The following is a 17,874-nucleotide window of genomic DNA, read 5'->3' on the forward strand; positions in this document are numbered from 1 at the left end:
TAAACCCTAAACCTCAAGTAAAGTTGAAAACAATCTCACCTTAGTGCTATGGAGTAGTCCACGAGCAAGATTAGCACCTTCGACAACTTGTTTCACACCAGATCTGTAAGAGGTGAGGAGGAAGAGAGCAAGAGAAAAGGCACAAGAAGAAGAGAAATGCGCAGGGAAAGCCCGCGGTTTGTTTTTTGTAGGGTCCGACGGTACAGGTATCGGTAGAGGCATCGAAAAAAGCATTCGTGCAGGTGTCGGAAAGTGCATCAAAACAGGCGTCAAAAAATACATCGGAACACGCGTCGAAAATTTAAAATTGAAAATTTTTAAAAACTTCATCTCCCTCCATACTTACCTACATATATACCGACGCCCGCCATTGACGTCGATAATTTGGCGCCAAAATTTAAGTGACTTCTTGTAGTGAGTGTCAATCTCAGAGGCTCATATTCTCCACATGTGAAATATGCTCCAAAAAAAAATGTTTAAAAAAGTGTCATCTAGCAAGTATGAGATGTACTTGTGTGTGGAGATAATGACAAATACTTAGCGATATGAGTGAGAGGGACCCTCATATAATTTTCCCCACACTAGCTTAACCGAACTCATGAGTTCCTAGATCATGTTACACACCTTGTGACTAAGAACATGTGCCAAACAAACTCTACCATCTAGGTTTATAAAACTATTGCAATAGGGGACAAAACCATGATGGTATCCTAATGAACAGTGAAGAGAGAAAGTGACAGGTTACCAAAGTGGTACCTGAAGCACTGATTTCCCAAAATGGAATGCTCTTAAATGACCTTGTCATGTGGCTGAGGAGAAAATTGGATGAAATCCTTCTAGCTTATGCATCCTTGTAACGACACGGGTCCTACGGGCAAGGTCACCGGCATGGCCGGACAATGTGTATGGTAGGCGAAGGCTATAAGATAGCATGGTTGGGTAGAGAATAACACACGATATTAATCACCTCCTTTCAATCGTATCCGAGCTATTTTGGGAAATGGAAAGTGGGCTGCATGTGCATGTAATGCACATCTCCTCTCCCATAATCCACAGGCAACATGCGGGGAAGACAACGACCCACAGAGAAGCAAAAGATAAGACAAGCACAATGTCCAGTGTGCAGCACAAGTAGTCATCATCGCGCACGTTCCCTATCCAAGGTAGCATCTAAGGTGGGAAACCAAGGTAAACTTGACCGACAACTCTACGGCCCCAAGGCTCTATTAGAGCCGTTGGCTATGCACGTAGGAAGGCCCACTAAACCCTTGCATGAAGGAGGGTTGAACCCACCCCATGAGAGTAAGAGCCCAACACCCTACCATCCAAGCTAATGAGACTTGTTGTATACAACAAGGAAAGATAGCATACTTGAGTTGACGAAGAAAGAAGTAAAGCTAAAAACTTCAAGAAAGTAGTTTCATCCTTCCTTTTCACTCCTTAGAAGAAAGGCGCATTTTCTTCCAAAATTCCTTTTTCTTCAAGTAAACAAAAGCCTTCACAAAAACGAAAAGTTTTTGTGAAGAACAAGATGTGAAGCGCTATAAATTCCACAAGACGAGGATCGCATATAGCTCAAAATTCACCGAGCATATATAACACAATGACTTCAAGCTTTCCAACGTACAACTTGTTTACCATGGACGGCAATAATATCCTACATAAACAAATTTTGATTTTGAGCACGCACATCAAAATTTGGAAACCACGGGCACTGTTGATACTAATATGTATGACGATGAAGGTCTAGGAGATCATGGCCTTGTAAATATGGTTGCTTTCAAGACTTTGGAAAATCACCAAAGCGTACTTGAATGCAACTTCTCTGCATTAAATGCTTATGTTACAAACCTTATTGAGCTACTTATGAAATTTATGAATTCACACACGGCTCAAGTAGCCAACCTGGCATGGTTCAAGGAACCCAAGTTCTCACGGTTCACGGAACCCACGTTCGCGTGACTCGAGGAGTCCATGAGGCAAGTGCTTCAAAAGATACAGAAGGTAGCAATGTAAGAATATTACCATTCTTGAGTTTCACGATTAAGAGCGTGATTGCAACAAAGATGCGGTCAACACATTCTTACACAAATAGAGTGATATTCATAGACTGAGACACATCCCATAGCATGGGATGCATGTCCCATGTCCGGCCTCTCTCTCACTCAATATCTTTCTAAGTATCAAGAAATCTTATTAAAACTAGAAGGTCTAGATGAATTCCAAAAGATACGGAGTTTCAATAGGGGTCTTGACAAAGACTATCGTCCTCATGTCAAGACCCAACATCCAAAAACTTTGGAAGAAGCTATCGCTCATGCCCAAACGTATGATGATGACCAAGAAAGGAAGGGAAATGTTCCCTACTCTAAGAATACTTTTGCTAAGAGAAATTTGGCTAAGAGCCAATGTCAAGGTAGATCTCCCACATGTTCCAAGAGGAACATGAGACAATCTACCTCTCTGCATCCTCAAGAGGATAAGAAGAATAAGCGATTTCATGAGATACTCCATGTGCATCTCTCAGCATTCCGATTTTGAGCGTGCAAAGAACACAATCTATGTTTTGATGTTTTTTGAACTAGCATAACAAGAATGATTGTCCTCTTTTGCAAGGCAAGGAAAAGGCCATGAATATGGTGGAACGCCTCACATTAAATTCATTTCCTAAATATTGTGTTGTAGCGGTTCTTCACATGCAATAAAATCACAAGTGTTGTGTGCCTGCTTCAATGTGGGAGCCCACCTTTGGTCCCCATGAGTTAATTCGCATGCATGACACTATTAACGGACAACGTGTTTGTATTTTAGTAGATGATGTTGCAACTCATAACTTCCTGAACTTTAAGCTAGTCAAGAAACTCCTTGCTCCCAAGTATGTGGTAGAACAGATGTATGGAAATGATAAAGAAGTATGGGATACACTAGTTCAAGGGGTTGAACTTATTGTTCAAGATCATATGGTGATCCGTGCCTTTCAAGTTATGCACATGCACCATACTGATGTAGTTTTAGGACGAGAGTGCCTGTATGGTTTAGGAAACACATTGCACATTAGTTACAAACAAAACTCCTTATCCTTTATGTTCAATAGTAAACACGTGCTCTTGCTTGGTGAGAAAAATATACCATCTGCCCCTCTTATATGTACAGCCAAGCTTTTTAATTTATAGAAAGCAAATTTAATAGATGTAGTCTTTTTGTGTTAGTGCTTGTCTCCAAGTCTTGTGAATTCTCAAGAGCAAAGTGTTGTGGATTCTAGTTATGGTATGCAAAGTGCAATGAATTTCAATGAAAAGCAAAGTACTAAGAATTATAAAGAGAAAAGTGCTCTCATTTCTAATTATGTTGAGCAACGTGGAGCTGTTGTAAAACAAACATTAAAGGAATTACAAGATTCTCCATCCCAGCATAACTCTTATTTATTTTCTCCTTTTGTGCGGCAAAAGCTAACATTTACTCACGGAGTATAATGATGTGTTCTCAAGTGATTTACCGTCGGGTTTACTCTCTACACGTGATGTGCAACGTGGCATATATGTCCTGCCAACACTAAACTGACAAGTAAACCACCTTATCGTATGAGTGCTAGTGAGGCCAAGGAGGTTGAACATCAGTTGGCTGACTAACTCACCCATGGTTTCAATAGACCTAACACTTTTCCTTGGGCATCGCCAATTCTATTGGTAAAAGAGAAAGATGGTACTATGTGCATGTGAGTAGATTATCGCAGATTAAATGCTATCACCATCAAGAACAAATATCCTTTGTCTCGAGTGGATGAGTTGTTTGATCAACTCCATGGGTCAAGATACTATACAAAGATAGATCTTTGTTCAGGATACCATCAAGTGTGTATACTTTTGAAAGATATCTCTAAAACTACCTTTAGAACATGAGAATTATGAGTTTTTTTTTTATACCTTTTGATTTAACCAATGCTCCAACTACATTTATAACACTCATGGATAGTTTCTTACGTCATTCTCTTGGAAAATTTGTTGTGGTTTTCCTTAATGACATTCTCATTTATAGTAAGATTAAAGATGAACACATAGAACACTTATTATTAGTGTTCGACCAGCTATGAACTCGCGTCCTGTATGTTAAGCCAAGAAAGTGAAATTTCTTTAAAAGAGAGATACATTACCACGGTCATGTGATCTCTTATTCTGGCATCAAGATGGACACTAACAAGGTCGTTGCCATTCTTTGATGGCCACATCAACATGATTGAGGAGCTTCAAATCTTCTTAGGCATGGCTGGATTTTATCGATAATATATCCATGATTATGCCAAAATTGTTGTTCCTATAAAAGATCAACTTAAAGCAAAAGAAAAGACCTTTTCTTAGGAAGAATCCCAATAGTGTAGTTTTGAAAAACTCAAGGTAGTTGTAGCCACCACTGCTCCCATCCTAGCAATCGTTGACCCACTTAAGTAGTTTGTTGTAGAGGCTGATGCTAGTGATCAAGCAATTCTCCACGAGGGAAGACCTACAGCCTTTGAAAGTAAAAATTTGGATGGAGCTCAACAAAATTACTATGTCTATGAGACGGAGCTCTATGCCATGTTTCACGCTTTACAAAAGTGGCGACACTATTTATCTGGTGTCAAGTTTAAAGTGGTTTTTGACCATGAGAGTATAAAATGATTTACTAATCAAATGGACTTGAAGGGTCATAAATCTAGATGGGTGGAGATCCTTCAATATTATGATTGTAAGCTATGATATTGCAAGGGGTGATATAATGTAGTAGCGGATGCACTAAGCACGATGTCTCAAATTAATTCACTTGCTTTCATGGAAATAAAGAGTGAATTTTTGGAGTCATTACGTGGCAAGTGGGCACAAGATCAATCATATGCTAAAGTGTGGAGTGCAATTTTAAGAAGGGATCCCTCACACTGACATGTCTTTGCACAGCCATATCAACATGTTTTTGCACGCATAGATAAAAACTCCAACACATAGAGCTCCACGCCTACTCAGGATGAGCTTAAGCGATGGAAGACTTTTTCCATTGAAGACGACTACTTAGTCCACAAGGGTAGAGTATGTGTGCCAAAGGAATCAGACACTAGGCGCCAAATATTATTTGAGTGTCACTATAGTCCAATTGCTGGTCATCCGGGTATTCATAAGATGTATGTCTTAGTTTGATGACAATTTTATTGGCCACACTTACATCATGATATTCAAGAGTACATACTAAACTACCAACAATGCCAAGTTAATAAGGTAGAGCTCCTCAAGGTAGGTGGCCTTTTACATCCTTTAGAGATTTCACAAGGTAAGTGGAAGAGTATCTCTATGGATTTTGTAATAGGACTACCTAATACAAATCATGGCCATGATGCCATATGGGTAATTGTAGGCCGTCTAACAAAGATGCGTAGATTTATTCCCACTAAGACAACGGTTAAGACACCAAAACTAGCACGGCTATTGATAGAGCATATATATATATATATATATATACTCTATGGTCTTCCAGATAATATCATTAGTGATAGAGATTGAAAGTTCAATAATCACTTTTGGAAAGTTGTGTTCCAAAAGTTGAAAGCTGCACTTAATCTTAGTACGACTGAACATGCACAAACAGATGGTCAAACCGAATACGTTAATCAAGTGCTAGAGGATATGCTACGAGCATACGTTAGCAAGAAGCAAAAAAATTGGAAAGACTTCTTATTTATATTGGAATTTTCTTATAATAGTTCAAAGCATGTGACTAGAAGGTTTAGTCCATTTATGCTTTTATATGGTTTTCACCCTAGATCACATGTTACGGTGGGGTTGGCTACGGAGAAGATGCAAAAAGTGAAGGATTTTCTCCAAGACCATTTTGATATGCTTTGAGTTTCTTGATAGTGAGGCGGTCCGGGGCGGGCAACAAGAAGAGTGGCCTCTAGACACCCTTCAAGGCTCCCGTGCTGCTCAATGGGGCTGGGGCACAACACAACACAAACCAAAACAACAAACCCACAGCCAAATCCCAACTACACAAGGGGCACCACCTAGTTTAAGAGCGAACTAGGACGCAAAAGAGGAGAATCGTTAGAGCAACCCACAAACAAGCAAGGAATTTACACTAACCCTAACACCAATGGAATACTCTCACACCCTAAAACACGAGAGAGAGAGAGAGAGAGAGAGAGAGAGAGAGAGAGAGAGAGAGAGAGAGAGAGAGAGAGAGAGAGATAGTGCTCGGGCTGCTTTGAAACGTATCGGCAATGATCAAGCAAACACAACTATATATTTAAGAAAGAGAGAGAAAGGGGGAGGGGGTGCTTGTTGCATTAATACCTTCTTACAAATCTGTCATGACAAATCAAAGTGAAATTAGTATCTGTTCAACATAGCTTGCGTAAATTTCACCACAACACATCACAAGAAAAGCCACCCCAATCACTGTCTTAAAGCCAGGGGAGTCCTCTCCACCCTGTCGCCCTCTTACAGTATGTGGGATTTATGGCTAGGTTGATGACAACACCAGAGAACAAGCTATCAAGAACTTAACAAAAAACACCAAGACACTTACGCATCATTGTTGTCCATTACTTCACGTTGGAAGGGAGACAAAATATCCAAGCTTAGTCCAAATCCACCCTCCTTGATTCAGCAAATGTTGGGCTTACACTAGAGGAGAAATGATAGATTTCCTACTCTCAATTGAATGATCACTCTCTCTCTTACAATGGCATAGAGTTCCCTTGCTAATCCCCTATTACAACACATGCACATGCATAAGACAATGAGCTTCCACTCAAGAGCTCCTTCTAGAGAGGTTGAGCTTGGCTTCTCAAGCTATAGCATAGTGCTCTTGCTTATGGCTCCCCCTTTGTGCTAGCTACACCCTCCTTTATAGCAATTTTGAAGCTAGGGTTACTCCTCTAACCATGGTTGGGTAGATTTTCAGCAATTTATCTAATTTCTTTTGCTTGGAATTATCAAGAAGTTGGTGAGGAAAGAGAGAGGAGAGAACTGGAGGTGATAGGACTTTTCATAGTGGGTTAGTGTTAGTAGAGTTAGTATTAATTTACAAATGGAATTGGATATTTACAATGGGAGTATCCATGTAGATACAAATAAGGAAGAAAAAAACTCTTAAGAGGTAAGAAAAGGTGCTTTCTTACAAGGTTGATGCTCCAAGTGTCTTGAGTAGGGCCGATTTTGACCTTTTGTTTGACGGTCCCCCACTAGCTTTTGACGGTAAATTTCAAACCGAAATACGTTAATCAAGTGCTAGAGGATAATGCTACGAGCATACGTAGCAAGAAGCACAAAAATTGGAAAGACTCTATTTATATTGAATTTTCATATAATAGTTCAAAGCATGTGACTAGAAGGTTTAGTCCATTATGCTTTAATATGGTTTTCACCTTTATCTAGATCAACATGTTAAGGTGGGGTTGGCTACGAGAAGATGCAAAAAGTGAAGGATTTTCTCCAAGACCATTTTGATATGCTTTGAGTTTCTTGATATGAGGCGGTCCGGGGCGGGCAACAGAAGAGTGGCCTCTAGACACCCTTCAAGGCTCCCGTGCTGCTCAATGGGGCTGGGGCACAACACAACACAAACCAAAACAACAAACCCCCAGCCAAATCCCAACTACACAAGGGGCACCACCTAGTTTAAGAGCGAAACTAGGACGCAAAAGAGGAGAATCGTTAGAGCAACCCACAAACAAGCAAGGAATTTACACTAACCCTAACACCAATGGAATACTCTCAACACCCTAAAACACGAGAGAGAGAGAGAAGAGAGAGAGAGAGAGAGAGAGAGAGAGAGAGAGAGAGAGAGAGAGAGAGAGAGATAGTGCTCGGGCTGCTTTGAAACGTATCGGCAATGATCAAGCAAACACAACTATATATTTAAGAAAGAGAGAGAAAGGGGGAGGGGGTGCTTGTTGCATTAAATACCTTCATACAAATCTGTCATGACAAATCAAAGTGAAATTAGTATCTGTTCACATAGCTGGCGTAAATTTCAACCACACACATCACAAGAAAAGCCACCCCAATCACTGTCTTAAACCAGGGGAGTCCTCTCCACCCTGTCGCCCTTTACATATGTGGGATTTATGCTAGGTTGATGACAACACCAGAGAACAAGCTATCAAGAACTTAACAAAAAACACCAAGACACTTACGCATCATTGTTGTCCATTACTTCACCGTTGGAAAGGAGACAAAATATCCAAGCTTAGTCCAAATCCACCCTCCTTGATTCAGCAAATGTTGGCTTACACTAGTAGGAGAAATGATAGATTTCCTACTCTCAATTGAATGATCACTCTCTCTCTTACAATGGCATAGAGTTCCCTTGCTAATCCCCTATTACAAACATGCACATGCATAAACAATGAGCTTCCACTCAAGAGCTCCTTCTAGAGAGGTTGAGCTTGGCTTCTCAAGCTATAGCATAGTGCTCTTGCTTATGGCTCCCCTTTGTGCTAGCTACACCTCCTTTATAGCAATTTTGAAGGCTAGGGTTACTCCTCTAACCATGGTTGGGTTAGATTTTCAGCAATTTATCTAATTTCTTTTGCTTGGAATTATCAGAAGTGGTGAGGAAAGAGAGAGGAGAGAAATGGAGGTGATAGGACTTTTCATAGTGGGTTAGTGTTAGAGAGTTAGTATTAATTAACAATGGAATTGGATATTTACAATGGGAGTATCCATGTAGGATACAAATAAGGAAGAAAAAACTCTTAAGAGGTAAGAAAAGGTGGCTTTCTTACAAGGTTGATGCTCCAAGTGTCTTGAGTAGGGCCGATTTTGAACCTTGTTGACGGTCCACTAGCTTTGACGGTACATTTCTTCTCCACTCTTGACCTTCCTTGAGAGACAAGGTAATTGAAGCTGAGTAATCAACCACCATGATTCTGTCTTTAAGAAAGAGGATGAATTTTGTGGTTTTTTTATAGATATGGGTAAATTGGAGAGGAAAAATGAGACTAGGTGGTCAATTTTTGAATGGAATTGTGTGTGGGAGGTATGAGTTTCACCATGGTTTCTCTTATTCTTCAAGGTTGAGGAGAAGGTGAGTAGTGTGCAGAGAGGAGTGGTGAGAAAGATGGGGATGATGAGTGGAGAAATGTGTTGTGAAAGAGGAAAATGATAAAGTGGCAAGAGAGTGTGGCTGCATAGCATGGGAAAACTGGGGTCCTTAAAAAAAAAAATCATAGCTCACAGCTCGTAGCTCAAAAAAATATGAAAAATTTGAGGCAAAAGTTCAGCCCACGAGCTACAACTTTTGTTTGTATCACCTTTTCAAATTCGGAGAGCAGTAACTTTAAAAATTCAGCAAAACCGACCGTTTTTTTCCACTGCAAGGTCCTTGTGGGGTCCTTCTTTGGATGATTCTTTTGAATTCCTCCAAGAGTGAGCCCTCCATAGTGCATGTATGCATGCCACCTAACCCTTGACCTTATTTGGTAGGTCTATAATTGAAGATATTGTTGAGATTAGGATATAAGTGAATAGTACAAACTAAGAAAATCAAATATTGAGGGGTCTAAAAATTATGTACATGTCAAATATAAATAATATAGGTGGAAAAATAAAAGGGGTCAAATAAATCTCTCTCATTGTAGTCTACCATAAAAAGATAATATTTTTGGTGTCTAATATTTATAGAGTAATAGAGAATATATGTAGGAAGGAAAAATCACAATAGTGAAAAAAATATACACATAAATAGAGTAGTTTTTTGGATTTTATTGGGATGGAGTTACACAAAATATAAGAGAAGCTTACATGAAAATATTTCTATATGAATAAAGAGTATGAAAAATGGTAAGAAAAAATTGTGGTAATGGTGAGGCAATGTACAAAGCATAAATAACACACACCTAGGTAGAAATATTTAAATAAATACCAAATAATTATGAAAAAAATCTTTTATTTAGGCCCTATATACAAAGAAATATTTACATATGCATGGGCCATAAATACTTATATATAATTTTATTTTTTTTTTATTTTTTTTTTCTCAACTAGCCCAATGACTAGCTAATTGAGGTTTTTGAAGAAGATATGGAAAAGTCCCGTGACTCACGCACGCCTATGTACAGTGAAATGGTAGGGATAGCCACAGTGTTTGGGTGATTTTGGTAGGGTGAGGTAACTCATGTGGCAATTACAAAGAGCCGAAAACGCTATCATTAGCCCTCCCCCTGGATGATGGTATATTCATGTACCATCATAGAGCATCTTTTTCCAAAGAGAGTGCTTCAGAGTCCTTGACGAGATCTTATTGTTTGGCCCCTCAGAATTTTGCTGGAGTTACACTCATGCTTCATGTAGCAATACTTACATGAGACAGCGGCCTTTGGACAGATCTTGGTAGATCCTTTGGTAGAAGCGACTCAAAAGGGCTTCAAGCGATACCCGTTTACTTCCTGGAGTGCTCTTTACCATTCAAGTCCATAAGCTGATAGTAACTTGAATTGAAAGCCTTCTTGACTATATGGCCCTTGCCATCTTGTTTCAAACTTGCATCAAAACGATTGTCAAGTCGATTGTCATACCTTAGCACAAGCTCTCCTTCCTTGATGCCTTTGTCCTTCAGTTTCTTGTCGTGCGTTTCTTTCGCTTGTGTGGCTTTCCTCTTGTAGCACTCATATGCTGCTTCTCTTTTTCCACTCAAGCTCCACTAACGTAAGAAGTCGATCCATCCATACCTCTTGATCATCTTGTGCTCCTTTGCCATGAAGTCGCATTGTTGGAATGTTGAGCTCGATAGGCTGCAAAGCCTCTTGACCATAGACCAAGTGAAATGGTGTGAACTCCGTGGCTTCCCTAAATGTGGTTCGATATGCCCACAAGGCACCATCCAAAGTATCATCCCATAATTTTGTTTGTTTTGCACCATCTTTCTAATGATTCCTGCAATGACACCATTAGCCTTCTCCACCAAACCATTTGACTGTGGGTAGTAAGGTGTGCTATGACGATGTAGAATGTGAAGCTCTTCACAAACTTCTGTGAGCAATCCTTTCCTAAACCCTGGACCATTATCAGAAACAATCTCCAAAGGTGCCAAATCTACAACAAATGTGATGTAGACAATTTGCTCACTGTCTTCTCATTTACCTTTGCCACACTTTGTGCTTCACCCACCTAGTCATATAGTCTACAGCCACCAGAATGTAGAGTTTACCATTTTTTGTCCTAGGCAGAGGACCCATAGCATCAATGCCCACTTTTCAAACGTCCATTTGCAAGCACGATTTGCCTTGGACCATAAACCAATCTTCTATTCCCATTTACCTGACAATTGTGACAACTTTTACACCAATGTTGGACATCCACATGCAGACTTGGCCAAACATACCCCGCAAGCAAAATCTTCTTCACATTTAATTCTTGGGCAAAATGACCACCACATGCTTCTTCATGCAAACCTTTTAGAATGGCTGGAATTCCTCAATAGTTGGTACTCTTCTGCAACTTGATCCCTCCCTCTTTGATAGAGGGAGCCTTCTAGGAAGAGATATACGCTTGCCTTCTTCATGAGTCTCCTCTTCTGAGCCTTTGGTGAAGTCTGGTGGAAACTCACCCTCCAAAATGTACCAATGATGGAGCCAATGACTCCAATCCCTGGTACCTCGGTTGCTTCACAGCAGCCGCCACCATGATGACCAGCACTTCTTTCTTTACACATGCAACGCTTGTTGTGCAAGTAAATCAGCATCTTCATTCTTTTCCTAGGAATATGATATAGTTGCACTTCTTCAAATTGATTAAACAATCTACGAATGGCATGAACTTTTGTCCGTAAGCTCTCATTCTTGCATGCCAAATGCCTAAAATCTGTTTAACACATGAGAAGTGCATCTCCCTTTACCATAGAGCGTTGTATCCCTTGGCCAATGCACATCTTCAAACCATGAATTAGTGTGTCGTATTCTGCTTCATTGTTGCTAGCTGAACTTGGTAGATTGAACTTCTCTTTCATGACCACTCTCCACTTGGGTTGAGCAACACTAGCCCTCCCCCTGCTTTTCCTGTGGCTCATGAAAAGCTCCATCAAAGAACAAGGTAAAAGCATTAGGAATACTTTTGGTGGTGGTAATGGTAGGGTCTTTACTTCAGGCACCTTAATCTCCTTTTCATGCACCCTATAAGTGAAATCCCTGCCAATTGTGCACGCACACTATCTTCTACCTTGAAAGAGTATTGAAACTCTTGCAACTCCATAATCCACTTTGAGATCCTAGTACTAAGATTCATTTGAGATGACACCCAAGGAACAAATTCTCTGCAGTGAGAATTACAAAAGGTTTTGGTAGCAGGTAGGATCTAAACTTTCTCACCGCAAAACATGAGAGAAAGCATCATGAGTTCTGCTTCTGTGTAGTCTCTCTCCAAAGCATTCATGACCCTACTAGCAAAGTAGATGGGTCGCATCCTTGTACTGTGGGGATCTTGTTGTAGCAACACAACACCAATTGTTTCCCTTCCAACACTAGAGCTAACAAAGAATGTGTACTCCCAACAAGGAGGCATGAGTGTTGGTAGCTCTGACAAAATGACTTTAATGTTACAAAAATACTCTTCAAGCTCATCAGACCATGCAACCTTTCTCCTAGTGCTAACTGCCCTTGTTAAATCCCTCCTAACTTGTGGACATAATGCAAGAAATTGAGGCCATGAAATATCAGGACCCTTACCTCTCATGTCTTCCACAAGTTGTACGGAAGCCATACCATGTGCAAGAGGGAAGTCTTGGAGATTGATACGACGTCGAGTCCTCTTAGCTCCTTGGTCTCCTTTGCCTTCTTGCCTTGTCATGGTCACTCTGTGATGGGACCCTCCTTTCTCTTTACCTTTTCCTCGGCATGCTTAATGCCATTGGCTTCATGTCAAACTCATTTGAATTTGTCACCTCTACCACATGCACATTTGGATCTGGCAAAGGTGGAACTCCTTCTACCCCTTGTGGAGGTGGTCTTGGTCCATTTGGCCTTTGTAGAAGCCTTGGTTGTTGACCAGCTCCTTCTCCTGCATTCATCACTGGGTAATTCAAGTTAGGTCTCCCTGGCTCTCCACGGGGCCAAGGAAAATTATACATCCCATGTCCAGGACTCTCCGCATTCCAACATTGCAAGACTCTCCTAGTTCGTGGCTTTCTCTCTTCAGACTTCTTTGCTTGTCCCTTTGGACCTACAGCTTGTGCCAGGTGAATTGACAGGCTGCTTAAAGATTCATTTAGCTTCTCAATCACTTCAGCCGTTACATCAGGAAGCTCCCCTAGATGTTGATGCTTGTGACTTACCTTTGGGTCTAAGAACTTCTATTGGAACCTCTCCCCTTAAGCACTTGAGTTTCCTATACTTCTCAGCAGCCCTAGTTTCGCTGCATCAAAAGTAGCAGGTGCACCCGCCTCAACTTTTACCTTAAGGTCAGGAAAGAGTCCGGCTATGAACCTCTCCTTCTTTAAAAATTCTGCACCATCACCAGGGTTAGCAACATTTCGTATCCATAGAGCCCAAAGACGTAGAAACTCTTGCTTGTACAAGTAGTAGTCATCTAAGTCTTTTTGCTTATGAGAAACAATGTCTTGCCATAGTTTTTGAGTGTTTTGGGAGATCAAAGAAGTATCTCTTAAAACGATTCAACACTTCTGTGTAATTCCCCTTTAACTTCCTCAGGCAAAGAGTCAACCCAAGTACTAGCATCTTTCCTAAGGACCACCTCAAACATTTCTACACGTTCTTGATCGGTTACTATCCTCTTGATACGGCAAGACATCTTGAAATTTGCTAAAAATAATTCTGCATCCTCTCCAGGCTCTCCAAAGAAAAGAGGATATCCAGTCATACGTTTGGGCGTGGGCTCTCCATTATTATGAAAGATTACAACACGAGTTACAATAAGGGATACAATAGAGATTTAGAACCACTCGCTTGCAAATGAAGAAGTGAGAAAATACCACTCTAGGTTTTCTTCTTCAGCTATCCAAGCTTCAATAAGGTCTCGATTTGTTTGATCAAAACAAAAAGGTAGATAACTATTGATGAGCTCTAAGAAGGGTTGAAATTCTTCCAAAGCTAAGGCGATAAACAGAAATCTCTAGAACTTCATTTTCTGGATCCAAAAAGAGCAACCACGTCCAAGTGATAAATTGCACTTGCTCTACCACGGTCATGTGATCTCTTATTCTGGCATCAAGATGGACACTAACAGGGTCGATGCCATTCTTTGATGGCCACATCAACATGATGAGGAGCTTCAAATCTTCTTAGGCATGGCTGGATTTTATCGATAATATATCCATGATTATGCCAAAATTGTTGTTCCTATAAAAGATCAACTTAAAGCAAAAGAAAGACCTTTTCTTAGGAGAATCCCAATAGTGTAGTTTTTGAAAAACTCAAGGTAGTTGTAGCCACCACTGCTCCCATCCTAGCAATCGTTGACCCACTTAAGTAGTTTGTTGTAGAGGCTGATGCTAGTAGTGATCAAGCAATTCTCCACGAGGGAAGACCTACAGCCTTTGAAAGTAAAAATTTGGATGGAGGTCAAACAAAATTACTATGTCTATGAGACGGAGCTCTATGCCATGGTTTCACGCTTTACAAAAGTGGCGACACTATTTATCTGGTGTCAAGTTTAAAGTGTTTTTGACCATGAGAGTATAAAATGATTTACTAATCAAATGGACTTGAAGGGTCATAAATCTGATGGGTGGAGATCCTTCAATATTATGATTGTAAGCTATGATATTGCAAGGGGCGATATAATGTAGTAGCGGATGCACTAAGCACGATGTCTCAAATTAATTCACTTGCTTTCATGGAAATAAAGAGTGAATTTTTGGAGTCATTACGTGGCAAGTGGGCACAAGATCAATCATATGCTAAAGTGTGAGTGCAATTTTAAGAAGGGATCCCTCACACTGACATGTCTTTGCACAGCCATATCAACATGTTTTTGCACGCATAGATAAAAACTCCAACACATAGAGCTCCACGCCTACTGATGAGTAAGCGATGGAAGACTTTTTCCATTGAAGTCGACTACTTAGTCCACAAGGGTAGAGTATGTGTGCCAAAGGAATCAGACACTAGGCGCCAAATATTATTTGAGTGTCACTATAGTCCAATTGCTGGTCATCCTGGGTATTCAAAGATGTATGTCTTAGTTTGATGACAATTATTGGCCACACTTACATCATGATATTCAAGAGTAACATACTAAACTACCAACAATGCCAAGTTAATAAGGTAGAGCTCCTCAAGGTAGGTGGCCTTTTACATCCTTTAGAGATTTCACAAGGTAAGTGGAAGAGTATCTCTATGGATTTTGTAATAGGACTACCTAATACAAATCATGGCCATGATGCCATATGGGTAATTGTAGGCCGTCTAACAAAGATGCGTAGATTTATTCCCACTAAGACAACGGTTAAGACACCAAAACTAGCACGGCTATTGATAGAGCATATATATATATATATATACTCTATGGTCTTCCAGATAATATCATTAGGATAGAGATTGAAAGTTCAATAATCACTTTTGGAAAGTTGTGTTCCAAAAGTTGAAAGCTGCACTTAATCTTAGTACGACTGAACATGCACAAACAGATGGTCAAAACCGAATACGTTAATCAAGTGCTAGAGGATATGCTACGAGCATACGTTAGCAAGAAGCAAAAAAATTGGAAGACTTCTTATTTATATTGGAATTTTCTTATAATAGTTCAAAGCATGTGACTAGAAGTTTAGTCCATTATGCTTTTATATGGTTTTCACCCTAGATCACATGTTACGGTGGGGTTGGCTACGGAGAAGATGCAAAAAGTGAAGGATTTTCTCCAAGACCATTTTGATATGCTTTGAGTTTCTTGATAGTGAGGCGGTCCGGGGCGGGCAACAAGAAGAGTGGCCTCTAGACACCCTTCAAGGCTCCCGTGCTGCTCAATGGGGCTGGGGCACAACACAACACAAACCAAAACAACAAACCCACAGCCAAATCCCAACTACACAAGGGGCACCACCTAGTTTTAAGAGCGAACTAGGACGCAAAAGAGGAGAATCGTTAGAGCAACCCACAAACAAGCAAGGAATTTACACTAACCCTAACACCAATGGAATACTCTCACACCCTAAAACACGAGAGAGAGAGAGAGAGAGAGAGAGAGAGAGAGAGAGAGAGAGAGAGAGAGAGAGAGAGAGAGAGAGAGAGATAGTGCTCGGGCTGCTTTGAAACGTATCGGCAATGATCAAGCAAACACAACTATATATTTAAGAAAGAGAGGAAAGGGGGAGGGGGTGCTTGTTGCATTAATACCTTCTTACAAATCTGTCATGACAAATCAAAGTGAAATTAGTATCTGTTCAACATAGCTTGCGTAAATTTCACCACAACACATCACAAGAAAAGCCACCCCAATCACTGTCTTAAAGCCAGGGGAGTCCTCTCCACCCTGTCGCCCTCTTACAGTATGTGGGATTTATGGCTAGGTTGATGACAACACCAGAGAACAAGCTATCAAGAACTTAACAAAAAACACCAAGACACTTACGCATCATTGTTGTCCATTACTTCACGTTGGAAGGGAGACAAAATATCCAAGCTTAGTCCAAATCCACCCTCCTTGATTCAGCAAATGTTGGGCTTACACTAGTAGGAGAAATGATAGATTTCCTACTCTCAATTGAATGATCACTCTCTCTCTTACAATGGCATAGAGTTCCCTTGCTAATCCCCTATTACAACACATGCACATGCATAAGACAATGAGCTTCCACTCAAGAGCTCCTTCTAGAGAGGTTGAGCTTGGCTTCTCAAGCTATAGCATAGTGCTCTTGCTTATGGCTCCCCCTTTGTGCTAGCTACACCCTCCTTTTATAGCAATTTTGAAGGCTAGGGTTACTCCTCTAACCATGGTTGGGTTAGATTTTCAGCAATTTATCTAATTTCTTTTGCTTGGAATTATCAAGAAGTTGGTGAGGAAAGAGAGAGGAGAGAAATGGAGGTGATAGGACTTTTCATAGTGGGTTAGTGTTAGTAGAGTTAGTATTAATTTACAAATGGAATTGGATATTTACAATGGGAGTATCCATGTAGGATACAAATAAGGAAGAAAAAAACTCTTAAGAGGTAAGAAAAGGTGGCTTTCTTACAAGGTTGATGCTCCAAGTGTCTTGAGTAGGGCCGATTTTGACGCTTGTTGACGGTCCACTAGCTTTGACGGTACATTTCTTCTCCACTCTTGACCTTCCTTGAGAGACAAGGTAATTGAAGCTGAGTAATCAACCACCATGATGCTGTCTTTTAAGAGAAGAGGATGAATTTTGTGGTTTTTTTATAGATATGGGTAAATTGGAGGAGGAAAAATGAGACTAGGTGGTCAATTTTTGAATGGAATTGTGTGTGGGAGGTATGAGTTCACCATGGTTTCTCTTATTCTTCAAGGTTGAGGAGAAGGTGAGTAGTGTGCAGAGAGGAGTGGTGAGAAAGATGGGGATGATGAGTGGAGAAGTGTGTGTGAAAGAGGAAAATGATAAAGTGGAAGAGAGAGTGTGGCTGCATAGCATGGGAAAACTGGGGTCCATTAAAAAAATCATAGCTCACAGCTCGTAGCTCAAAAAAATATGAAAAAATTTGAGGCAAAAGTTCAGCCCACGAGCTACAACTTTTGTTTGTATCACCTTTTCAAATTCGGAGAGCAAGTGAACTTTAAAAATTCAGCAAAACCGACCGTTTTTTTCCACTGCAAGGTCCTTGTGGGGTCCTTCTTTGGATGATTCTTTTGAATACCTCCAAGAGTGAGCCCTCCATAGTGCATGTATGCATGCCACCTACCCTTGACCTTATTTGGTAGGTCTATAATTGAAGATATTGTTGAG

Source organism: Adiantum capillus-veneris, chromosome 15, assembly GCF_014529385.1.
Source record: "Adiantum capillus-veneris isolate H3 chromosome 15, ASM1452938v2, whole genome shotgun sequence".
In the NCBI taxonomy this organism is placed as follows: domain Eukaryota; kingdom Viridiplantae; phylum Streptophyta; class Polypodiopsida; order Polypodiales; family Pteridaceae; genus Adiantum; species Adiantum capillus-veneris.